Below are 19645 nucleotides of genomic sequence, written 5' to 3'. Positions count from 1 at the left end.
TATATTTAGATATATTAATAGATAATAATTAAGAATTCTATTCCGAATTAAATTCTTATTCAGTAACCTAATTCTATCTAACTAGGGATTAGATACAAGAGATTATAAATACTCCCCTACATGCTATTTTCGAAATACCCTAAGGCAAATTAAGAGAGAGAATTTCGACCCCCTTGCTCGAGGACGAGATTTTCTACCGCTTCCTACCGTTCAATTGATTTTCATCTCTTTCTCTTTATCCTTGATCTTGTGTTGATTAATTAGAGACAATCTACTTTGGTTGTTATAAACGGTTGATTCTAACTTGATCTTCCATTGTTTTGTTTTGTGCTCGGGAACTCGAAGTAAGAGTTGTGGGCACTTCGTTTGCAACGGTAGATAGAACTTCTGAAAGGTATTTCTTTTATCCCTCTTTATATGAAATAACGATTAACGGATCTTGGGGTTAATGGAAATAGGTTAAAATTTTTATATTTCCGCTGCTATACGTTAGCCTATTTTCCTTCAGTGGTATCAGAGCCTGCGTTAAATCCGTTATTTCATATATGAAAATTTAGAAGTTTTTCAATCAGGTTGAATAAATATTTATAGTTAGGTTAATTAACAAAACTGTTTTGATTAATTAGTTCTAAAGATAAATAAGTTTTAATTAATTGTTAATTAAAATAGATTATGCACATGTTCCTAATAATTTTGGTTGATAATCATTATAACAAAATCTATTAGTTTTATGGTTAGATTGATAAAATCAGTTTTATTTATTCTAAAGATAAAACGGAAAATCTATAATAGTTTTTCCTATTTTCTGAAAATCGTTTTAAAACCCTTTTAAAACTGATATATATATATATATATATATATATATATATATATATATATATATATATATATATATATTGGTAGAAATATATATATATATTTTGGTAGAAATATATATATATATTTATAATTATATATTTAAAGAAAAAAATGACAGCAGCTCGGGTCGCGCCTCACGGCGCGACCCGACTGCTGTCGCGCGGTGCCTGGCCGCCGCTGCCGCAAGGCAGCGGCGGATCAGACGCCTAGGGCTGCTGCCAAATGGCAGCAGCCCAATCTCGGGCCCGGCCCGAGACCCACTTAATTTTAAATCGTTTAAAATTAGTTTTAAATATATATATGTTTCAGAAATTAATAGTTTTCTGTTTTGATTATCGAATGAAAATTTATTTAAAGGTTTGTTTTACCTATTTGTAAATCAAAAGTATTAAATGAATTAAAATCAAAATAATTGGGACTTGCATAATTAAAGTTTTGTATAGTTGTATTAATCTAAAAGGTTAATATAGAAGATACGAAACTGTTAGAAGTAAAATTGGATGAAAGTTAATTTGATGAGTTAATGTGATTAACCTAAATATTACATAAAATACTTATGTAATCAACCAATTAAATTTATTTAATTGAGTCTATGCATGTTTGGAGTTATGGACATATTTGGACCCTCTTTTAGTCTTTTGGTATTTTTGAAATAGGGCCTGCGAGTCCTGCCTTTCTACTATCTATTGTAATTTCTCCTCTCATCTAATTCCCTTCAATTTAATTGAAGTTTTCTTTAGTAGTATAGAAATTAATATGTAATTTCAAGGCGTCATAGAGAAGACGGATGACCTAAAGAGAAATATGTAATAGTTAGTATTTCCCTAGGTTTGGCCTTTTATTCCGTCTCTGGCTCGACGGAATAATTTAGATGATATGTCCATAACGCCAATGTATGTGTCTGATGTATGCTAAAGCAAATCAAGACTAAGTTAGATTATGAGACTTAAAATAAAATCCCTCATTAAAAGTTAAGTAAATAAGCAAGTTATTAAAATAGGTTACCTATCCGTTTATAGCTATCATGTGGAGAGGGGATTCCGTCTTCCTCTTCCTAAAATAATGGCGGATATCCTGGAGTACTTTGGGATCACTGTCTGCCAGCTGCATCCAAATGGATGGTTAGATATGGCCCTAGACTGTTATTTAGCTTCGAACCTGGGTGTAGTCTGTAATCCTCGAGTCTTCCGGTCTCTTCACAAACCCACGAAGCGAAAGTCCGAGTCTTTTTATACCTTCGCCAAATTCAAAACTTATTCGCCCTTCTATGGTAAGATGTCGAACGTCCATCTCTGGGACGAAAGGTTTTTCTTCGTAAAGATGAAGAAGGACGAACCCCTGGGATTTCCGTCGGTTTGGAATGCCAAACCTCTGCACATGGCTGGAGATTTGCGTATACTGACGGACAGCGATGAGAAAGTGACGGATCTCATGAAAAGCATCAAGAGAGATGCTTGGACGTACGCCGGCGCTTTGGAATTCATGATGAATGACATTCCACTGGTCCGCCGTGAAGGGGACAATATTACTTACGTGAAGTTTACACAACTAGATGAAGGTAACCTTGTTTCTTCCTTGAACTTTAAGGCCGATGACAATCATGCGGGATGCATCATACTTGCATCGATGACGTCGGAATTACAAAGGCAACATGAGGAGATGAATGCCTATTCCATCATCATGCACCTAAAGGAATTGTTTGGGAAACAAACCAGGTGCGAACGCTACGAGATATCAAAATTGTTATATCGTTGCAGGATGCAAGAGGGCACATCTATCATGACACATTGTGTCAAGATGATAGGCTATATTACCAAACTTTCTAGTATTGGATTTGTGATGGACAACGAATTAAGTACCGACTTGGTTCTTCAGTCCCTCCCAGAGAGTTATTCGCAGTTCATCATGAACTACCAAATGAATGACTTACAAACCTCTCTTGAAGAGCTTGCAAACATGCTCAAATCAGTTGAGCCCAATATGAAGAAAGACAAGGCCATACCGGCTCTTGTAATCGAGGGATCGAAGAAAAGAAAAGGGAACTTTCCCAATTCTAAACATCCCAAGAAAGGTAAGAAAGATGTGTCCAATGGAAAGGAAGTTAAGAAGCCCAAAGGAAAGTGCCACTTCTATGGTAAAGACGGGCATTGGAAGAGAAACTGCAAGGAGTATCTAGCCACCCTCAAGAAGGGAAAAGGTGGTGCTTCTACGTCTGGTATGTTCTATATTGAAATAAATACGGTTTCATTGTCTGAATCTTGGGTACTTGATACCGGATGTGGATCTCATATTTGTACAAATATGCAGGAGCTAAAACAGACTAAGGAACTAAAGAAAGGAAGCATAAACTTGCGAGTGGGAAATGGAGCAAGAGTTGCCGCCCTCGTAATTGGAGATTATGTTTTACTTTTGCCCTCTGGGCTTGTAATAGAATTAAGGAATTGTTTATACGTTCCTGAGATGTCTCGTAACATTATTTCTATTAGCCGTCTCTTTGACGACGGTTTTCATATTTCAATAAAGAACAATAGTTGCAATTTTTATAAAGATTCGATCTTTTACTTTTCAGGAATATCACAAAATGGGATTTATGTGTTAGATGATAAAACTCATATTTTTGCAATTGATACCAAAAGACATAAGCTAGATAATTCAACTTACTTGTGGCATTGTCGTTTAGGCCATATAAACAAGAGACGCATGCTAAAGCTACATTCAGATGGGCTTATAGATCCAATCGATTCTGAATCATTGGAAACATGCGAATCATGTTTAAAAGGTAAAATGACAAAGACACCCTTTAGCAATAAAGGTGAGCGTGTATCAGACACTCTAGGACTCATTCATTCAGATGTATGTGGTCCTATGTCAGTCCAAGCAAGAGGAGGATTCAGATACTTCATTAGCTTCATAGATGACCATACTCGCTATGGTTATATCTACTTGATGAGGCACAAATCAGAAGCTTTTGACAAGTTCAAATGCTTCAAGAATGAAGTGGAAAATCAATTAGGAAAGAAAATAAAAACACTTCGATCTGATCGAGGTGGCGAATATCTTTCTGATGATTTTCTGAATTATCTAACTGAATGTGGGATATTCTCACAACGGACACCTCCCTACACACCACAACACAATGGTGTATCCGAGAGGAGAAACCGTACCCTATTAGATATGGTACGATCCATGATGAGCATGGCCTTACTTCCAAAGACGTTCTGGGGCTATGCCTTAGAAACTGCCCTCTTCACCCTAAATCGAGTACCAACTAAATCCGCTAGTTCCACGCCATATGAATTGTTCGTTGGTAGGAAACCCGTGTTCTCTTTCATGAGAGTATGGGGTTGTTCAGCATATGTCAAACGCGTTGCGTCCGACAAATTAGATTCTAAATCTGATAAATGTTTCTTCATTGGATACCCTAAGGAAACTATGGGATATTACTTCTATCATCCAGATGATCAGAAAGTGATCGTATCCAAACACGCAACCTTCTTAGAGAAAGAGTTTCTCGAAGAAACACAAAAGGGAAGCATGATTGAACTCGATAAAGTTCAAGAGGAAGAAACACCGACTGAAACAACGGAGGCGGTCGAGGTACCCGAAGAAGTCCCATTAGATGAGACTCCAGTGGCACCTATTCGTAGATCACGAAGAGTTCGTGAACTCCCAGTTAGATATGGTTTTCTAGTGGGAGATGATGACGAGGTTCCCGTATTAGACGACGAACCCGAAAACTACGAAGAGGCTCTTATTAGTCCAGATTCTAAAGCATGGCTTGAAGCCATGGATTCTGAAATGGATTCCATGTATACTAACCAAGTTTGGACTTTGGTTGATCCACCCGAAGGGATAAAACCCATTGGGTGCAGATGGATCTTCAAAAAGAAGACTGACATGGATGGAAAGGTTAGCACCTACAAGGCTAGGTTGGTAGCGAAAGGATATCGTCAAAAACAAGGTGTTGATTATGACGAAACCTTCTCTCCCGTTGCTATGTCCAAATCAATCAGAATCATGCTTGCAATTGCCGCTCATTTTGATTATGAGATTTGGCAAATGGATGTGAAAACAGCTTTCCTAAACGGAAACCTGCTTGAGGATGTATACATGATGCAACCTGAAGGTTTCATATCAAAGGATGCAAATAAAGTTTGCAAACTTCAGAGATCCATTTATGGACTCAAGCAAGCATCTAGAAGCTGGAACAAGCGTTTTGACGAAACCATAAAACAATTTGGTTTCGAACAAAATTGTGAAGAAGCTTGCATTTACAAGAAAGCAAGTGGGAGCTCTATAGCATTTCTCATACTATATGTGGACGATATACTGTTAATGGGAAATGACATTGCTCTATTACAGTCAGTGAAAATATGGTTATCCGGTAACTTCTCAATGAAAGACCTTGGTGAAGCAGCCTATATACTTGGTATAAAGATCTACAGGGATAGATCACGTAGACTGCTTGGTCTTTCACAGGCTATATACATTGAAAAGGTGCTAAATCGGTTTAACATGCTTGAATCGAAACAAGGTAACTTACCCATGGTACATGGAGTAAAGTTAAACAATCATCAATGTCCTAAAACTGATGATGACAAACGACGCATGGCTGTAGTCCCGTACGCCAGCACGATCGGTTCGATTATGTATGCTATGCTATGCACTAGACCCGACGTAGCGTTCGCGTTATCTGTAACGAGTCGTTACCAAGGGAATCTGGGAGACGAGCATTGGATTGCCGTCAAAAACATTCTTAAGTACTTGAGAAGAACTAAAGATATGTTTCTAGTGTACGGAGAAGGAGATCTGAAAATACAAGGATTTTCAGACGCTAGTCATCTCACAGATGAGAATGATTTTAAATCCCAATCAGGATACATGTTTATCCTAAATGGGGGCGCGGTCAGTTGGAAAAGTTCCAAGCAGGGAAGCGTAGCTTTCTCTACGACCGAGTCAGAGTACATCGCTGCTGCGGAAGCAGCAAAGGAAGCAGTTTGGATTAGAAAGTTCATTACAGAACTAGGTGTGGTGCCTGACATTGTCAATCTCATTACTCTGTACTGTGATAACAATGGAGCCATTGCGCAAGCAAAGGAACCACGGTCTCATAATGCATCCAAGCACTACCTAAAGTGATACCACATCATAAGAGAGATTGTGGCTAGAGGAGATGTGAGAATAGAAAGAGTACCTACAGAGGACAACGTTGCAGATCCGTTGACAAAGCCTTTAACCCAGAAAGTACATGATCGTCATTTAACTTCTACTGGGATAAGTTTTAGAAACAATTGGCTTTAGTCCAAGTGGGAGTATGTTGGGGTTTTGTGTCCTATAGTCAATTGTTGCAGGATACAAACTTATTGTAAATGAATTGTTCTTTATATCATTTGTTTTAATGAGATATATGTTTTATAACTATATAAAGGCAATCCCTTTTAAGCACTAAATAAAGTCTAATAAAAGGAAATCCGTAAGCTTGTTTAAAGTGATTATAAAGTGTTCATACAAGCATGAAGTGAGATAAAACTTTATAATAAACTAATAAACTTAAAACCACCCCAAGTCAACTGATATGTTTAGGATTGATATATCACTGTTGAGACTTGTATGTAACAATGTCTTCTGTCCGACAGAAAGCTGATCTCACAAGCTTCATATATACAGATATCTGGACAGTTACATAGATCCGATGAAACGTTGTTCATTAGGATTGGGGATCCGATTTGAGATAACAGGATGGGTAGATTCATCCTTGTCAACTGTTCATCTCATTGGTATTAATAGGTATAACTAATCCTCAGACTCAAAGGAATGTTAATTGGTCATCCTGAATTACTGAATGTGAGACTTTGATCCTGTGGTCCCACGATCCTTAACAGAGATGACTCTGGGGTGTGAACTGCAAAGGTTGGGTGTCACAGGAAGTAATTTCAGGGTAGTTATACATTGGATTGAGCATTTATCACTCCCGATTAATGGGAGATACATCCAAGGATCGCTTTTGGAAGACTTGACTCTAAACCCTTGCAAAGTGATAGCTTAAGAGTAGAAATACAGATTTCACTTAACCTATCTTTTTGAGTTGACTCGGCCAATAACAAGTAAAACGAACGTCTCGCTATATGTGACTTGACATTACCCATAGTCATAAGATTCAGTTCAAGGATGTAGTTGATAAAGGATCGTATTATACCGTAACTAATACGGAAGGATTAACGACAGAATCAACCTGTCTTCTTAACGGACTCTGGGGGAATGATTACAGACTTGCCAATAACATACTCTGTACATCATTCCGTTATGCAAGGGATTAAATATAATTCTTGAAGAAATTAATTTAATAGGTTGCATACGGCCAGAAGTAGTAAGGATCTAATGGATCACACATAAGACTTGGAACCAAAAGAGAGATGGATATGATTAATAGATGGAAGCCCAATTGAGCCCAGTAAGGCCCAAATACAAGGAGGGGGCCGAAATTTGTATGTATTAGTAATGGATTGATTTTATTCCATTAATCCTAATTTGATTAGGATTATAAATTAAATTAATTAAGAGATAATTTAATTAGAAGTTTTAATTAGATTAATATTCTCCTATTATTATCCAATTAGGTTATTTATTATTATCCTAAATATATTAGATATATAGTGAGATAATAATTAGGAATCCTTTTCCGAATTGGATTCCTATTAAGTAACCTATTCCTATCTAACTAGGGTTTAGATACAAGCTAATATATATACCCCTCCCTATAGTGAATTTCGAAAAAGCCCTATGCCTCCCCACTTGTGATTTTCGAAATTGCTTAGAGAGAGAGAGAAAAGAATTCTATTCCCCAAGTTCGTGGACAAGAATTCATACGGCATTCCATCGATTGATTAATCTTATTCATCCCTCCTTCTCCTTGATCTTGTGTTGGTTAATTAGAGGCAATCTATTTTGGTTGCATCTCATAAGGGTTGATTTTATCTTAACCTCACCGTATTCTACTTTGTGGTTGGAACCTCGGAGAAGAATTGTGGGCGTTTCTTTAACAACGGTAGATTGTTCATCGAAAGGTATTCCTTCTTATCCATCTTTATATGAAATAACGATTAACGGATCCTATGGTTAAAAGGAAATAGGGTAAAATTTTTATATTTCCGCTGCTATACCTTAGCCCTAATTTCCTACACTTGGGACGCCTCCTACTTGGAGGTCTACTTTGAGAAGACGAAGAGCTGGAGTCGGATGATGGGTCTGATGGTGACCTTCTACCACCTCCGCCACGTCCTCCTGGAGGAGCTCGCCTATTTTCTCTCTGGTTTGGTGGCGAATGTTGCCTAACCTGTCGAGGTGACCCAGCTCGTTGCTCACTTCTCCTTCGGTCAGATGTTGGAGGAGATTTACCTCGCCGGGGTGATCGACGCCTGGGGTGGGAAGGGGATCGAGATCGCTCCTTTCCATGCGTCTTTTTACGCTTCTTGTGCCTCCGACCCTCCTGTCCGCCGATGGTGATCCCAGGGTTTGTGGTGCCCCTTAGGAGAGTTTGATCATTCCTTTGACTCCCTTCCGGTATCTCAGAAAATAGCCTTCGATTCAACGGTTGGCTACTGGCGAGCGCTGGAGTAACAACTGTGGAGTCCGCAGGTTGAGAAAGAAAAAACGACGAGTCACTAGCATTGGGTCCTATAAGAGTATTCTGCATTTGTGATGGCGTAGGAGCTGGTGGAGGACGACGAAGGTTGAATGGGGGAACTGTCAGGTAAGACCTCAGTCGACTCTCCATTGCGGGTCCATGCTCTCTTCCGATGGACCCCACGCAAATTTCAATGAAAGAGTCAGGTGACATGCTTCCCTCTCCATGTATGGTTGGTGCATCAGGATCAATGCGGCCAGCGTTTGTAACAGGATTAGTTGATGGTGTTATGGGTGGTATTTCTGTTCCCGTTGAGGGATTGGACCCTCCGCTTGTCATGTTTAAAACGTGAACGAAATCCTTATTGGGTTAGGATTCCACGTTCACCGCACCAATTGATAACTAGTGGTGAATTTCCGATCAGTTTCCTTCGCTGTGGGGGTGTCATTGGGTTCGACGGGGGGAAGCTCCGATGCCAAAGTCAGTATGGAAATAGAGAATAAACTGTATTGACAAGGTAGGGTTTAAGAGAGAGAATGAAGGTGTGTACCTCAATAGCTTGGGGTGCAAGCTATTTATAGTCATCTGATCATAACTTCTAGTAACCCGAAAGTCCCCATTAATGCCTCATTAATGGCGGTTACAGATCTTCCTTAAGTGTGGCCATTGTTCCATTAATTGCTTTTATTGGGAATCGGCTCTACCGTTTGGCGGGCGGATCGAGACATAATGGCGGGTCTCACGTAGGTTTGACTACGGATAACGTGTGGCGGAATCCAGGTGATCTACCACAAGGATGACTTGTTTGATACGCCATTGCTTCCCTGGCGCTCCCAATATGCTGCCGTTTTAGTAAATATCCTCTTTGATCCCGTGGAGAATATCTCGCTGTTATCACCCTTCATATGGAAAAGGGTAAGACACATCAACAAAAGATTTCTCAAAACAGATAGAAATCTATAATTCCAACTAAAGGGCACTCTCATTTAAACAAAAAACAATGCTCAACTAAATGCTGCCTCTAGCTATATATGCCATCACTAAAAAGGATTTGAGATTCGGTCATTCGTTATAATAAGGTCTACAACACTTCAGTCTAGAGACTCTAGATGAGGGGGATATTCAATATCACACAATCTATCAAAAGTACACATGGACCAATCGAATATTCTCTCCTCAAAAGTAACCATCAAAACTACTTGCACCAGTAAAACGAGACCTCGGGGTCACATATTATGACCCATATCTGGCAATGTGATTCATAGAATCACACGTGTTAGCATTACAACCGTTTATGGTTAACAACATGTCTTTACCGTTGATTGTCTGCCGTGTGGTTTCTTGCTTACATTTAGGGCACATACCCCGATTCTTTTATAAAGTGATATCATACTATCATAGAAAGGGCACACGTGGACCAATAAGGATTTCTTTCACAAAAGCATAACCTTCGAAACACATGGGCCAATCACAATATAAAGTTCGAATGCACGCTCATCTGTCCTTTATTACCCGCCGAAATAAATAGAAGCAGTAAGCACTCCCAAAGGTAATCGAAATGAACACACAATTGAGGTACTGCCACGTGGAAGACTACTAAAATATAGGATACCCTTCAAAGTTATTATAAATACTAGGTACAGTGCATTAAGGTAGACATCATTTGATTCTTCTTTCAACTACTCTAAAACTTTCTTTTCTCAGTATCATCATTGACTTAATCATCAGAGTGGGGACCATCATTGACTACTTTGAGACTTACAGCCATGTTATCAAATCGACTACCGTTCGCTTATTGCTTGCTCTTGATGTGTCTCTCAAGTGGACCATTACACAGCTCGATATCTCCAATGCTTTCATTAATGGCTTTCTTGAGGAAGATGTCTTCATGGAACAACCGGCTGGGTTTCAATATTCTCGATATCCTCATCATGTATGCAAGCTCCGACGGTCACTATATGGTCTCAAGTAAGCTCTTCTTATGTGGAACATGTTGAAACACCTTTCCACATAATTTTGATTTGACAAAATTGTTTAAGAGTAATTAAAAAATATTCTAAACACACTAAGTTTAAATGCTTTGATTTATTCTACTAATGTGTTTGTTCAATGTTGAGTTAAATTGTTTATAAGACACAAAGATTAAAAGGCCCAAAGCCCAATACGGAAGTCAAAGCCCAAGTCAAACAGTTTAAGACAACTCGGCCCGCGTATGTCAAAACGTTGTCGTTATGTACAAAATGCAGCTCAGCGGAAGAAGGATCTAGAAGACCTTCGTGGAACAACTTCGGGACGAAGCTGCTGAGTTGATTCGACAAAGAGTACAAGACAGCAACTGAGTAAGAACAACTTCTAGACAAAGTGTTTCCACTTTGGGTAAAGTTTAGAAGACACAGAATGCTGTCTAGTTGACCTTACCATAAATGGAGAGACATTCTGTCGAGCTGACCAAAAGCTGACCGAGGACAGAAGATACTCAAATCTGATTGGCCGAGAGCTCTGAGCAAGATTGGGTGACAACGACAGGAAGCCGTTTCCCTCCAACGGTTATTTCGAAATTCGAAATGACCGATGCCTCAAACGTCTCTATAAATAGAGCCCTTCAGTTGCTTCATTCAACACAGAACTTGATCAAGCCATTACGCTGACCAAATTTCTACGCAAAGTTCTGCAAGAAAAAGCAAAGCAATCTTACACTAAATTTCATATCTTTTGTGTAAAAGTCTAGAGTGATTATTCAATCATCTAAGGTGTCTTAGCAATCGTTGTTTAGGACAAACACTTATCATTTCTAGAATTAGAAAGGAGAGGCTGAGTACTCGGTTATAGTACTCAGCGAGAGATTATGATTGAGTAGAGGTATAGAGGAAGGTACTCTTGTTATACTCAGTTTCTAAGATTGTAAAAGGTTTGATGCTCTACCATTAAAGAGCTCAGTAGAGAATTCGAAATCTCAGAACGTGTTCCGGGGACAGGACATAGGCTTGGAGGCCGAACCTGGATAAATCTGCTGAGTAACATATTTCTAACCTTAAACTCCTTATATATTTATTGCTTGCTTAAACAAAAACTGACCAAGTAAAGAAGTCAAGTTGAGTTGTGCGCATTGAATATCTGAGCTCAGGAATAGACTCTAAGTGCTATCTCCTGACTCAAGTAAAGAAACTGACCTAGTCACCAGTTGACTAAGCCAGTATCTTGCAATTCACTCAGCGCCGCTGTTAAAACCTTTTTCTCACGAAAAAAAAGTCTGCCCTGACAAAAAAATTTAAATAGTTCCTAACCCCCCCTTGGAACTATACTTGTAACGTTATAAGGGACCAACAAGTGGTATCAGAGCCTAAAAGCTCACTGTAAAAGGTTTAACCACCTTGAGCTGATCCCCACTATGGGTGAAAACAGCACTCGGTTTCTCCCAGGAAACCAAACAACTCAGATCTTACCCGAGGGGCTGTCCATTACTCGGCCTCCCCTATTCTTCGGGTCTAACTATACCTTCTGAAAGAATAGGATGAAAAATTTCATTCAGGCTACAAATATGAGTGTCTGGCTATCCATAGTCCAAGGTCCATTTGTACCTGTCAAAGTTGTGGCTGGCCAAACAGTTGTTAAAGCTGAGGCCAAATGGACAGAGGATGATCTCAAGAAGCTACAAAATCATGCTTCGGCTATAAACATGATTCACTGTGCGCTCGATGCTGCAGAATATAATAAAATCTCAGGTTGTGAGTCAGCGCAAAAGATCTGGAAGAAGCTGGAGGTCACCTACGAAGGAACCAATAAAGTAAAGGAGTCCAAGGTGAACCAGCAAATGAGACTGTACGAGCTGTTCGAAATGAACAATGATGAGGGAATATCTGACATGAATGCAAGGTTTACAAACATCATCAATGAGCTCAAGAGACTTGGGAAGATCTTCACTGAGGAAGAACAAGTCAAGAAGATACTCAGGAGTCTTCCTAAAGACTGGCAAGCAAAGAAGACCGCTGTTGAGGAAGCTCAGGACTTAACCACCTACAAATATGACGAACTCATCGGCTCGCTGCTGACCCATGAGATATCAATGAAAAACTTCGAGGTGAAGGAAAAGTCTGAAGACAAGAAGCAAAAATCTCTTGTCATGAAAGCTGACTCCACTGATGAGAGCTCAACAGATGATGAAGAGATGGCTATGTTCACAAGGAAAATGAAAAGGCTGTTCAAAAAGAATGACAAATATTCTAAGAAGCCTTACAGAAAGTTTGATAAGTATAAAGCTGAGTCCAGCGACAGCAAATACAAGAAGGACAACTCAAAGCCCATTACATGCTTTGAATGTCATCAAACTGGCCATATTAAGTCAAGCTGCCCCACGCTGAGGAAAGAAAAGAAGAACAACAAAAAGGCAATGGTGGCAACATGGAGCGACAGTGATGAGTCTTCATCATCAGAAGCTGATGCCACTGAGTCAGCAAAGATCTGTTTTATGGCTGACGAACTTGCTGAGCCGTGCATTTTTGAGCATGCTGACCCCTCCATTGCATCTGACGATGAGGAGCAATCAAATGAGGTAATATCACTTCCCCAGCTCAGAAACGAAATGGGTAACGCCCTGAGTGACCTCTATACACTTGTCAAAAAGTGTAATAAGAAAATTAGAGCACTCAGCAGGCGCTGTGACGAGGTTGAAGAGGTTAAGCTAAGTGACCTCAGATTCCTTTTTCAGGACAACTCAACTTTGCATGATAACATGGAGATCATACATAAGTCTATCTCTGAAGTCCAATCAGATTCAAAGAAACTGAGAAAGGATGTCACAAATATCCAGAACCAACTAAAGGTTCAAAACAAAGGAAATATTCCTCTGAATACTCAGTACCGAAGTACTGGTCAGCAGAGATGGAATCCTTGGCGGAATGTCCAGTGTGACTTCTGTGGGAAGAAAGGACACACCACAAAGGTGTGCTGGCACGCTCAGCACTGGGGTACTGACAAGTCAGTGAGAAATCCTAAACGGAAAGTCAGCTGTGACTTCTGTGGAAAGAATGGCCATACTGTCCAAGTATGTCGCCATAAAATAAAACATGATGCTTTACCTGTTGAACCTAACAAGTAAGGACCCAAAAAGAATTGGGTACCTAAAAGTAACTAGTTACAATGCAGGTAAGCCTGAGGTGTGCTGAGAAGTCAAAGATGTGGTATATTAACAGCGCATGCTCGAGGCACATGACTGGTGATGAAACTCAGTTCATCACGTTTGAGCGTAAACGAGGAGGAAGCGTAAGTTTTGGAGACAACAAAAAGGGTAAGATAGTAGGGTCAGGAACCATCGGAGGTAATCCTACTATTGAGTCAGTCTCCCTAGTCAACGGACTCAAATATAACTTACTCAGCGTAGCTCAGCTATGTGACAATGGGAGAAAAGTTATATTTGATGCTACTGGATGTAAAATATACGAGGGAAAAACAAATGAGTTAATTTTAACTGCCCTCAGATTGATAATGTCTTTATGCTAGACTTAGAGAAAAAGTTTTCAAAAACTGTATGCTTAGTTTCAAAGGAAGAAAATTCCTGGCTATGGCACAGGAGACTTGGTCATGTAAGCATGGACCTCCTGGCCAAATTAGCAAGAAAGCAATTGGTTGAGGGACTGCCTGAACTTAGATTTGAAAATGATCAATTATGCCACGCTTGCCAAGCTGGAAAACAAACCAAACAATCTTTTCATAGCAAAAACATTGTCTCAACTAAGCGTCCGTTAGAATTACTACACTTGGATCTCTTCGGTCCAGTCCAGCCGCTGAGTCTGGGTGGAAGAAGATTTTCCTTGGTCATTTTAGATGACTTCTCTCGGTACACTTGGGTCATCTTGCTGAGTAGCAAGGATGAGACCTTTGAGACATTTTCAAATTTGGTTAGAAAACTTGAAAATGATAAAGACCTAAAACTGGCTCACATCCGAAGTGATAATGGTGGAGAATTCAAAAACCAACAGTTTGTTGAATTCTGTGAAGCCAGTGGCATTGACCATAACTTTTCTACTCCTAGAACGCCTCAACAAAATGGGGTTGTTGAAAGGAAAAACAGAACACTGGTTGAAATAGCCAGGACAATGTTGAGTGAGCATAGGCTTCCAAAGTATTTTTGGGGAGAGGCTGTTAACACAGCGTGCTATATTCTTAATAGGGCTCTTGTTAGACCTATACTAAAGAAAACCCCCTACGAACTTTGGAAAGGATGAAAGCCCAACATTGGATACTTTCGTGCCTTTGGCTGTAAATGTTTTATTTTAAACACTAAGGATAGCCTAGCTAAGTTTGACTCAAAAGCTGATGAAGCTATCTTTTTAGGCTACTCAACAAACAGCAAAGCATACAGAGTTTTTAATAAACGAACTCAAGTTTTAGAAGAGTCAGTACATGTTGAGTTCGACGAAACTAACCCTGCAGGAAGATATCTGGCGCTGACCGAGGATGATCCACACTCAGCACCCGCTGATCAAGATACAGCCGCTGAGTCATTCCCTCAAGGGCTGACCAAAGGTAAAAGTGAACCTAAGATTATTTTCACTGACCAGTCTACTCCTGCAGAGATTGTTGAAACACAGACAGCACAAGACATAAATCTACCAAAGGAGATAAGAATTCCAAGAGGGCACTCAGAGAGTGCAATCCTTGATGCCGCTGAGAATACCCTGATGACAAGAAACCAACTCAGGAGATACCTCAGCAACGTAGCCTTCGTCTCAGTTCAGGAACCTAAGAACTTCACTGATGCTGAGGAAGATGAATTCTAGATGAGTGCAATGCAAGAGGAACTTGACCAATTCAGAAGACCATTGGAATAAGATGGGTCTTCCGCAACAAGCTGGATGAGCAAGGAAACGTAGTCAGGAACAAAGCAAGGCTTGTAGCTCAGGGCTACAGTCAGCAAGAAGGTATTGACTACGGTGAAACCTTTTCCCCAGTGGCAAGGCTAGAGGCTATTAGAATTTTATGTGCATATGCATCTTACATGAACTTTAAACTGTTTCAAATGGATGTTAAGAGTGCATTCCTTAATGGAGTTATAAACGAGGAAGTTTATGTTAATCAACCTCCAGGGTTTAACGATCCTAAATTCCCAAACCACGTTTATAAACTCAAAAAGGCTCTGTACGGCCTCAAGCAAGCACCACGTGCTTGGTATGAGAGGCTGACCAGTTTCCTGCTGACTAGAAACTATGTCAGGGGCAAAGCTGATACAACCTTATTCATTAAGAGAAAGGGTAAAGATACCCTGCTGGCTCAAATATACGTTGATGATATTATTTTCGGTGCTACTAATGAGTCAATGTGCAAGGAATTTAGCAAGCAAATGCAGACTGAGTTTGAAATGTCGATGATGGGAGAACTCAACTTCTTCCTTGGACTTCAAATCAAACAAGGGAAAAATGGCATCTTCATCAGTCAAGCTAAATATGCCAAGGAGATATTGAAGAAATATGATCTTGAAAATTGCAAGCCAATATCCACTCTTATGGGCACTGATACTGTCCTCTGCGCTGACGAAAATGGTAAGTCGGTAGACAGCAAATTATATCGAGGTATGATAGGCTCTCTACTTTACTTAACAGCAAGTAGACCGGACATTCAGTTCTCAGTATGCTACTGTGCTAGATATCAATCTAACCCTAAGGAATCACATTACATAGCTATAAAAAGAATCCTTAGATATTTGCAAAGCTCAGTGAACGCAGGTTTATGGTATCCCAACACTCATGGCTTTACACTCGTTGGATACACTGACGTTGACTATGGTCGAGACAAGCTAGAACGGAAAAGCACCTCTGGTGGATGTCATTTCTTAGGAAGCTGTCTTGTATCCTGGTTCAGCAAGAAGCAGGCGTCAGTAGCCTTGTCTACCACTGAAGCTGAGTACATTGCTGCTGGTCACTGTGTTGCTCAAGTCTTATGGATTAAGCAACAACTTGAAGATTATGGTGTTCAAACAAAGACAATTGAGTTCAAATGTGACAACAAAAGTGCAATTGATCTATCAAAGAACCCAATTCAACACAGCAGAATGAAGCATGTCAGCATAAGACATCACTTCATTAGAGACCATGTACTCAAGGGTGAGATAAAGCTGACCTACATCCCAACGAATGAGTAGCTTGCGGATATCTTCACGAAGCCATTGGCTCGTGAGCAGTTTAGCATACTGAGAGAAGCCATTGGTATGTTTAATCCTCTTCAGTAAATTCCTGTTCTAAATGTAAATTTATGCTGAGTGAATTACTATGCTGAATGATTTATGCAAATGCATGCTGAGTGATTGTTATGCTGAGTACTTAACGCAAAATATATATCAATACTGAGTAAAATGTGCACACCAAGTAGTAATCTCAAACTGAGAAATCATCCTTTTATATACTACTGACCACTCAGCGAGAAGTCGTTCTGCTCTGTTCAGCTATCCCTAACACACTAGACCAAGCAAACCATCTAAGACCGAACCGTCTAACCTAGCTAGATCTGAGCTACCTGGACGGAACGGACTTGCTCTAAGGGGGTATTGTTACCGGGGATCGAGGCGAGAAGATCGGGACAAGTATAAAACGCTTAGTATTCTAAACGCTGAGTGTTAGATCCGTTGCATTAAATGCAAAAGCACGCGAATAGCCACCTAGGATGATGTATGCGCCGAATGTGTCATAAAAGCCAGGATCTTTGTCGGTTGACAATCCCAAGGCAAAACTGACACATGGATTCGATAAGATCCACTCTTCACCGCTATAAATAATGGGTAAATCCCCATTTTCTATTTTCTTTACACTTACCGAATTCTCTGGCAAAGCACTCTCTCTCTAAAAACTCTCAAAGCTTCCAAACTTTTTCTGAAACTATGACTAAGGTTTCCGTCAACATCTCCGTTGTCGGTCACCCTAAGACCAATTCCGATGAACCTTCCAGGCAAGTTACTTCGCCTAAAACTACAAAGGTCACTACGCCGAGCAAAGGCAAAGCTGGCCAAGCCACCTCATCTAAGGGAAAGCCGACCAAGGTCAGAACCTACACCAAAGTTTTCACAGACGTTAGAGAATGTAAGATAGACATCTCTAGATGGGTCTCAGAAGCCTTCGTAAAAACTGAGCAACCTTTCTGCGAATGGATATCGAAGAATGGCTGGACCGAGCTGTTCTCCATTAGAGATCACACCTACCCTGACCTAGTAAGGGAGTTCTACCACAACCTCCGAGTTGCCAATGATAACCAGGACCATCTGGTAACTGTGGTAAAGGAAAAGACCATTTTTATAAACCCTACCTATCTTGCTAACTTGCTGAAGTTAAAGAATGAGGGAACAAAACTGAGGCGGTCTGAGGATCACGAAGGAACTGGGTACAATACCACCTTCTGCAAGCCCGCTGGCCACTCTGGAGAAATCTCCAGCACCTCAATGGGCCAACACCAAAAGATGGCCCACTATCTGCTGACCTACTTCATTTATCCCAAAATCAACTGCACCACCTCAGCAACTAATTTTGAGCAATGCTTCATATGGCATATGCTGACATACAAGCCGATTAACATGCCAGTATTCTTGATCGCTGGTTTCTTAAGGAGCACTGGAACTCTCAGGCTGGGCTCGCTCATCACCAGAATCCTCTTAGATCATCAAATTGATCTATCTGAGGAAACTAAGGCTAGAGGATCTGAGATAACCGCTGCTTCACTGAGGGCTTTAAAGTACAATCAGCCAATTAAGAAAGGGAAAATTACTGATGAGGCTGATGAGGAGTCAACTGTCCCAAAGAAGGGCACAAGCATAAAGGCTCCAGCTGCCCGAAAGAGGAAAGCTGTTGGGACTCCTTCAAAGAAGGCTGAGCCTCAAACCAAGAAGCCTAAGTCAGCTGCTGAAAAAGGTCAGGAGAGACCTAAGTCAGCTGAGAAGAGAAGCAGGCAAGATGAGCCTGAAATAGAGGAAAGAATAGATGCTGATGAGCAACCTCAAAAGAAGCAGAAGTCTTCTACGCTGACCCCTATTGATGCTGTCCCCACTGACATCATCGTTCCTGGTGATTCTCACTACACTCAGTGTCAAGGAACTGAAGCTGAGCATCAAGAAGATGATGTGGAACTGGATGATCACTTCATCACTCAGGTGGAAGAAGAACTAGATAACGATGATCAGGATGATCAGGAAGCAGAAGAAGAAGCAAACGGTCAGGATGACGCTGAGGACGCTGAGGAGACAGCTAGTGAAGAAGAAGTTACTGACCCAACTAATACTGAGCTGGGTACAGATAAAGAACAAGAACAAGTTGTCCAGCTTACTGCTGATCAAGAAGAAACTTCTCCCTCTCACTCAGGAGAGTCTATCCAAGCTGACACTCCTCCTCGCAGAAGAAGATTAGTTAAGGCAAGTCAGAAGTCTGTCATTGACCTTCCTGCTCAAAAACCAACTGTCCCTGACTTTGTTATCCAGAAGCCGACCAAAGACCCTTCTACACTCAAGCTGAAATTTTTCAGAAAACAACCATCTTCTACTCCATCGGCTTCTCTTGAAAAGCAAGCCTCTATTTCTTCACCAAAGGAACACGCCGACTTGAATGCTTCCGCTAACTCTACAAGCCAAATGGAGCAAATTCCCGTCAATGCTGTTACTACAAGCATTGTGCTGACTCAGAACATTCCTGCTCCAGTCAGCACAGACAGCATTTGAATTACTTCTTCTCCAATCAACACTTTTGCCGATCAATCAGCTCTACCCGCGACTCAAGTGCAGATTGAAAACACACTTCCAGTCACTGACCATGTTATTCCTCTGACTCCTCTTCCAACCGGTCAAACTGAGGAAACTAGGCAAGTTAATGAAGGCTCTCTCAGCTACTTGCATGCCACCGAGTCTGGTAAAAGAATCATCGACTCGGTGCAAACATTAATTAAAGACCTTCATCAAACCACTCTACCTACTACTGGGTCTTCTACTGTTGAGACAACTTAGCTCTCTCATGTAACTCAGCTTCTCAATGAAGTTAAGGGATTCAAGGATTTGCTAAGTGTCATAGTCTCCATTCAAGCACAGCAACCTAAGCAGGATTCCATCACAAAGCTGGCTAAGCTCCAGCTGACAATAGTTCAACACCTCAACACTTTTCAAGGTCAAGTTCAGACCTTGTTAGCTGCGAACACGCGATA

This window comes from Euphorbia lathyris, chromosome 1, assembly GCF_963576675.1.
Source record: "Euphorbia lathyris chromosome 1, ddEupLath1.1, whole genome shotgun sequence".
In the NCBI taxonomy this organism is placed as follows: Eukaryota; Viridiplantae; Streptophyta; class Magnoliopsida; order Malpighiales; family Euphorbiaceae; genus Euphorbia; species Euphorbia lathyris.
Note: the sequence above shows the minus strand (reverse complement) of the source record.